Source organism: Oncorhynchus clarkii, chromosome 17 (assembly GCF_045791955.1).
Source record: "Oncorhynchus clarkii lewisi isolate Uvic-CL-2024 chromosome 17, UVic_Ocla_1.0, whole genome shotgun sequence".
Taxonomy (NCBI): Eukaryota; Metazoa; Chordata; class Actinopteri; order Salmoniformes; family Salmonidae; genus Oncorhynchus; species Oncorhynchus clarkii.
In genome coordinates, this window is record NC_092163.1 from 61,036,374 (window position 1) to 61,043,970 (window position 7,597).

Below are 7,597 nucleotides of genomic sequence, written 5' to 3' on the forward strand. Positions count from 1 at the left end.
GAAACCTGAGCTTGCATTATTCCAGTCTGGCACATGCTAGACTTCCCAATGTATAAATCTCAGTCCAGGACAGGCAGCATATGGTCCTTTCTCTCTCGGCCAGGTGCAGGTTGTTCTCCTCTCTGTTTCTCAGAGCCCACTCTGCATTGGTGAGAATGGATTCCTTCAGTCATGGAGGAGAACAAAGGGCATTGCTGCAACGCTGGTGAAACCAATACAGTGCTACATCTGTTCGGCACTCCATTCTAAAGCCCAATAGATTTATAGCAATCAAGGGGCCAGTGGGCTTAATGTGGTGGAGACTGATAATGACCTGTGAATTACAATATCATACTAGGTGTATACAATGTGTGTAATGGTGAAAGCAGTCATGCCTCAAAAGGCACACCCAAAGGGGAGGGGAGGAGAGAAAGAAATGAAGATGTTTTATGATTACATACACCAGATAGGTGCAGTGAAATGTGTTGTTTTACAAGGTCAACCATAGTAGTACAGCTCCCTTGGAGCAAACTAGGGTTAAGTGCTTTTCCCATCTGAACAACCGACAGATTTTCACCTTTCTGGCTCGGGTATTCAAATCAGAAACCTTTTGGTTGCTGGCCCTATGCTCTTACCGCTAGGCTACCTGCTTCTACCTGAGAGGAGAGGAGAGGAAGAAGAAAGGAGAAAGGAGAGATCAGGCGTGAACCCAGATTCTTTCTAAAACAACTAATCTGACTGAACATTTTGGCATTCCAGACTGCAATGCTGCACAGAGGCTGTCATTGTGTTCTGGAATGTGGACTGATTAGAGGAAGATCTGGTTGCCATCGAAAGGGAATGCTTGCCATGCGCTCTCTGTCTGGGCAGTTGTTGTGTGGCCTTTTTGTTGTTGTTGTTGTTGTAGTTTCACTAAAGCATGTAGAACTAATCATATAAGGGGTTCCTTAATTTGGCCAAGCCATCATTGTAATTAATAATTTGTTCTTAATTGACTCGCCTGGATAAATAAAGGTATACAAATAAATATATATTATGTCGGAATCCAAGTAGCAGTAAAGATAGCCCGGTGTTAATTCTCATTTCCATTTTGAGAAATGGAGCGTATTTCATTTCTATTCTTCAGTTCATAATACAGCAAACCAGTCATTTTCGATAATCTCCACCAGCATCAACATCAGCCCTCCCACAAAGTTAAAATGACACACACTTTAATTTATGCTAATATATATTGTTCGCGTTAATGTGCTCTTCGAGATTCTCCAAGGCAGGTCCCTTTTCTGGAGTAGTGTTGAATGAGGCCTCTGGCTGTGCTCCAGGAGGGCCAGAGTGAGAGTGAGGGTCTCTCAGCAGGCAGGGTGAAGGCCACAGCCCAGGGATGGCCTGTCTGTTTGTATTTATATTTATTAAGGGTCCGCATTAGTTCCTGCCAAGGCAGCAGCTACTCTTCCTGGGGTCCAGGAAAAAATTAAGGCACTAATATACATTATAATACCATTTTTAAACATTAAAATACATTTTACAACCAATTTCACAATACATTAAATGTGTGCCCTCCGGCCACTACTCAAATTACTGTTACTGGATAGAGTTTCACATAGGACCTAGTGTAGTGAGCGGAGGCCCTAAGCAAGAGGGTGAGTCAAGAAGTGAACAATAATTCAAAACAGTCCTCAACAAAAGGCCTTCAAATGATTTGACTTTTAGAACGTATCATACTGTATATCCACCACGGATTCTATTTGTAAAATGTGCAGGAGCATGGCTGGTGGCGACTATACATCAGACCCCTACTCTTCATGCAGTGTGCACTACAGTATATGTATAATGTAAACATTCTCGACTACACTCCCCCGGCATATCTGTTTTAATGATGTTCAAATACAGATTGCTGATGCGAATAGTGACTAAGGGTGACATTTTGACAGCAATTGTGCTAAAATGCCCACTTCTTCATAGTACAGGGAGTACAGACCCCCCCCCCCCCCCCTATCCATCTCCCTTCATCATGATAGAATGGCTACAGGCTCTACCTTTGGACAAGATTTAGTTGCTCTTGAAACTTGCTTTATACAGTATGTAAACTCAGCAAAAAAAGCCATACTGCTCGTGCTGTGCGTGATTTTCTGCAAGACAGGAATGTCAGTGTTCTGCCATGGCCAGCAAAGATACACTGCATGTGTCTGGTTAAACTGTAAACTCTCCTTCCAGACTCATATTAAGCATCTCCAATCCAAATGTAAATCTAGAATCTGCTTCCTATTTCGCAACAAAGCATCCTTCACTTATGCTGCCAAACATACCCTCGTAAACCGGAACATCCTACTGATCCTCGATTTTGGCGACGTCATTTACAAAATAGCCTCCAACACTCTACTCAACAAACTGGATGCAGTCTATCACAGTGCCATCCGTTTTGTCATCAAAGCTCCATATACTACCCACCACTGCGACCTGTATGCTCTCGTTGGCTGGCACTCGCTTCATACTCGTCGCCAAACCCACTGGCTCCAGGTCATCTACAAGTCTTTGCTAGGTAAAGCCCCGCCTTATCTCAGCTCACTGGTCACCATAGTAGCACCCACCCGTAGCATGCGCTCCAGCAGGTATATTTCACGGGTCACCCTCAAAGCCAATTCCTCCTTTGGCCGCATTTCCTTCCAGTTCTTTATTGCCTTACTTCCCTTATCTTACCTAATTTGCACACACTGTATATATACTTTTTCTACTGTATTATTGACTGTATGTTTGTTTTACTCCATGTGCAACTCTGTGTTGTTGTATGTGTTGAACTGATTTTCTTTATCTTGGCCAGGTCGCAGTTGTAAATGAGAACTTGTTCTCAACTAGCCTACCTGGTTAAATAAAGGTAAAAAAAATAAAATAAAATAAATAAAAATCCACATAATAATTCACATTTCATGTTGCTGTAGGATTATGTTCCTGCTGCAGCAAACTGGCGCAAATTAAGATTGTACATCTGCATACAGTAATGTTATATATCAGGGGTATTCATATGGGGGTCTGCGGAGGTACTGCAGGAGGTCCGCTTTTTAAAATTGTATATATCTTAATGTATTTCTGAATATCACTATCAACAACAGAATTAACTAATTTTAAATGACATACCTACAGAAGAAAAGAGGAGAATATCTTTGTTCTAATGATGTCAACTTTATTTCTCAACTCCTAATACTTTTAATGGAGTGTCTGACATAGGCTTTGAAAAAGCACTTGTGAATGGGCTACCAGCAAGTACCGCTGGCTTCTGGTAAGCTTTCTTGACTTGGACATTACTTTTTGCTAACACATGGCAAACCTTTGTTTAATCAACTAAACAGCTGCTCTTAACCAAAATGTGTTTGATGGTACCTTTCTAGCTAATAGGCTATGTTAGAGTTTACACTTCCCCTTCCTGTTATAATGTGAGGAGGTCAAAACAATGAAAACTATCTACCAAATCTATTCATGTTGAAATGTTGATTACTTCTCCTTGCTATTATTATTCACCTGATGATGAGACAAGACGTGAAAAACATTTTTTTGCTAACATATGATGGGGTCTCTGGGTCACCGGTTTTCCTGGGAGGGGGTCCCTGGGCAAGAAAATGTTGAAGACCCCTGCTGTATATCATCAGCCTTGTAAAAAGTTAACTTGGGGCCAGAGAGGCTATTGTATGACTTGAGAAATGTCTTGGCATAGTGTCTTGGCAAAAAATAGTGTTAATCCACTGTGGCAAAGCTGTGGATAAATATTTAATGCTGGAGTATTTTTACATTAAAGTTTATGGTGCTCCGACAACCATCCTCACCGGAAAGACGTACATGCACACATACTGTAGTCTACACGCACGCACGCACGCACACACACACACACACACACACACACACACACACTCCTGCCATTACACCTTTACATAACTCCAGATACAAAATGATCCAACTCAGTGAGCAGTCAGTAAAGCGTGAACGCCGAATGAGCTATGCCTCTGTGGGTTGGGAAATCTCTGTATTTCTCTGAGGAGTGGCATACTCCATTCTAGTAGGCCTCTGTCACTATGCAGTACCCTGCTGTGCTGACTCTGAGCTATGATGTGTCATGCTGTGCTGGGGTCTTCTGTGTTATGCTGTCTGGCTCACACTATATGCCAATGGCACACTTGCTCCGTCTGACTCCGGCTTATTCATGAAGTGTGTGTGTGTGTGTGTGTGTGTGTGTGTGTGTAGGTTGGTTGGAAAGTGGAGAGTAGAGTTGAGAAGCTGAGCCCACTGGGATACTTCTGAGGGATGACTTGGTCAGGGCTTGACACCATGGCAGTATGAAATACTGTTTTACCTCATCCTGCAGGGACACTAAGTTTATGTTTTTATGCCGACAGCTTTCTAATCTTCCCCCCAAACATCACTTTCACTGAGACTCTCTGGGAAGCCATCTAGTCAGGAATTTTGTCCGGCAGTCATACAAAGATACAGGAAGACTACACTGTGTGCAGAGATTGAAGTTCTGACTTCAATGCTTTCACGGAATCTTTGAGTATGGAATTATAGATAATTATACGTAACTTTTCACAGAAAGTATTTTCTAAACAAAGCACCCCGCCATGATGTCTTTGTCCTCAGTCTTGCATATCGCCACAGCTGAGAACCATTCCACTTAAGTGTTCTCATAAACTGACTTTAACACTGTTCAGCATGATTGTTCGATAACACACAACTTTCTTTCATTCTGTCCTCCTCCCTCTCTCTTTTTCTCCTCCCCTCTCTTTCCTCAGCTGTCATTAGCCACTCTCAGAGTGCCTCTTTACACTTTTACTGTCTACCTCTCCTTCTTTCCCTCTCCCTCTCTCACTCCATCACACTCAAAGTGCCTCCTGGTTGGATGGGTACACTTTCTCTGTCACCATCATTTTCCTTTGCCACTTCGCCAGTGGAAGAACAAGAGCATGAGTACAGTGAGCGTCTTAGCGTCGATGATATCACCTTTAGCTTGGCCGCTGGATGAGTAATGGAAGGACCTTTTATGTGGAGGGCTGAGAGCATTTAGATGGTATCCATGTTGACCAGGGGGATTGTTAACACACACTGGGATGTCATTGATCACCACTGCAGGGTGAGGTGACCTGCACCACAGCCGCTAAGGAGAACCCACTGATAACAAGGAGCATCCTCATTTCCACCTGCCAAAAACAGAGACAAGGTAATGCAGACAAGTGCAAAACATACAGTATGTATGTTTTTTGTTACTGGTGAATGTGGAGTGTTATTATGAATATATAAGTGTTGATGGACTAGATTAACCTAGCCACATAATAATACACACAGGCACAAACGACCTGAGAGCACAGCAGGAAAGGGTGGCAACAGCACTCAAGGGAGTGATTGAAAAAGCTTCTTCTACTTTCCCCAATGCACAAGTGGTTATATCCACCCTGCTACCACGAAAAGACTTCCACTCTGCTACCATACAGCGGGTAAACGCAAGTATTTCCCGTGACTGTGCCTCAAAACCAAATGTTTACCTGGTCCACCACTCCACCACTGGAGTTGAACAGCTTTTACGACCAGGTCCACCTATACAAGGCAGCAGTGCCCACCTTCTCCCGGACCCTAAAGGACATCGCTCTCAAACGCAGCCCCAACACACAGCAACAGATCAATAGACACCCTGCCCAGAGAGGACCGACGCAGAGAGGACCTACACTCAGCAAAAAAAGAAACGTCCCTTTTTCAGGACCCTGTCTTTCAAAGATAATTCTTAAAAATCCAAATAACTTCACAGATCTTCATTGTGAGGGGTTTAAACACTGTTTCCCATGCTTGTTCAATGAACCATAAATAATTAATGAAAATGCACCTGCAGAACGGTCGTTAAGACACTAACAGTTTACAGACGGTAGGCAATTAAGGTCACAGTTATGAAAACCTAGGACAGTAAAGAGGCCTTTCTACTGACTCTGGAAAACACCAAAAGAAGGATGCCCAGGGTCCCTGCTCATCTGCGTGAACGTGCCTTAGGCATGCTGCAAGGAGGCATGAGAACTGCAGATGTGGCCAGGGCAATAAATTGCAATGTCCGTACTGTGAGACGCCTAAGACAGCGCTACAGGGAGACAGGACGGACAGCTGATCGTCCTCGCAGTGGCAGACCACGTGTAACGACACCTGCACAGGATCGGTACTTCAGAACATCACACCTGCGGGACAGGTACAGGATTACACCAGGAACGCGAGTTACACCAGGAACGCACAATCCCTCCATCAGTGCTCAGACTGTCCGCAATAAGCTGAGAGAGGCTGGACTGAGGGCTTGTAGGACTGTTGTACGGCAGGTCCTCACCAGACATCACCGGCAACAACATCGCCTATGGGCACAAACCCCGTCGCTGGACCAGACAGGACTGGCAAAAAGTGCACTTTTTTTCCCTGTCTGCACTGATGGTTGGATTCGCGTTTATTGTCAAAGGAATGAGCTTTACACTGGGGCCTGTACTCTGGAGCGGGATAGATTTGGAGGTGTAGTGTCCGTCATGGTCTGGGGCTGTGTGTCACAGCATCATCGGACTGAGCTTGTGGTCATTGCAGGCAATCTCAACGCTGTGCATTACAGGGAAGACATCCTCCTCCCTCATGTGGTACCCTTCCTGCAGGCTCATCCTGACATGACCCTCCAGCATGACAATACCACCAGCCATACTGCTCATTCTGTGCGTGATTTCCTGCAAGACAGGAATGTCAGTGTTCTGTCATGGCCAGTGAAGTGCCCGGATCTCAATCCAATTGAGCACATTTGGGACCTGTTGGATCAGAGGGTGGGGGCTAGTCATTACCCCCAGAAATGTGGTGCCTTGGTGAAAGAGTGGGGTAACATCTCACAGCAAGAACTGGCAAATCTGGTGCAGTCCATGAGGAGGACACTCACACTTACTGGCCTGAGGCCAAACCACATGACCACTGCAGTACTTAATGCAGTTGGTGGCCACACCAAATACTGACTGTTACTTTTGATTTTGACCTCCCCTTTGTTCAGAGACACATTATTTAATTTTCCCCATGTCTGTGGAACTTGTTCAGTTTATGTCTCAGTTGTTGAATCTTGAATCTTGTTATGTTCATACAAATATTTACACATGTTAAGTTTGCTGAAAATAAACGCAGTTGACAGTGAGAGGGCCTTTCTTTTTTTGCCGAGTTTACATCCAGACCACAACACCACCAGCCACGTCCACACCCCCACCCCAACTAATCAACACTAATCAACACCACCCCAAGTTAAACATGCCCACACCCTATTTAGGCCCCCTCAGATCTGACCCCTCCTGCCCACACCATGCACCCTAACCCAGCAAAGAGGGCCTCAACATGGAAGTCACACCTACGCCTAGGCCGTGAGCAGGCAAACAGCCCCAACACCCACTCTTACACTAGCCCAAGCCAATAGCATGTACCAGATGCTCACCAGGCTCTGCTCACACTTACTGGCCTGAGGCCAAACCACATGACCAACAACATTGGACACTTTATGGAACACGAAGCCTTCACTATATCATCCTGGAATATCCAAGGCCTGAGGTCATCTGCCTTTGGCCTAAAGAGCAGGAACCTGGACTTCATCAAAGAA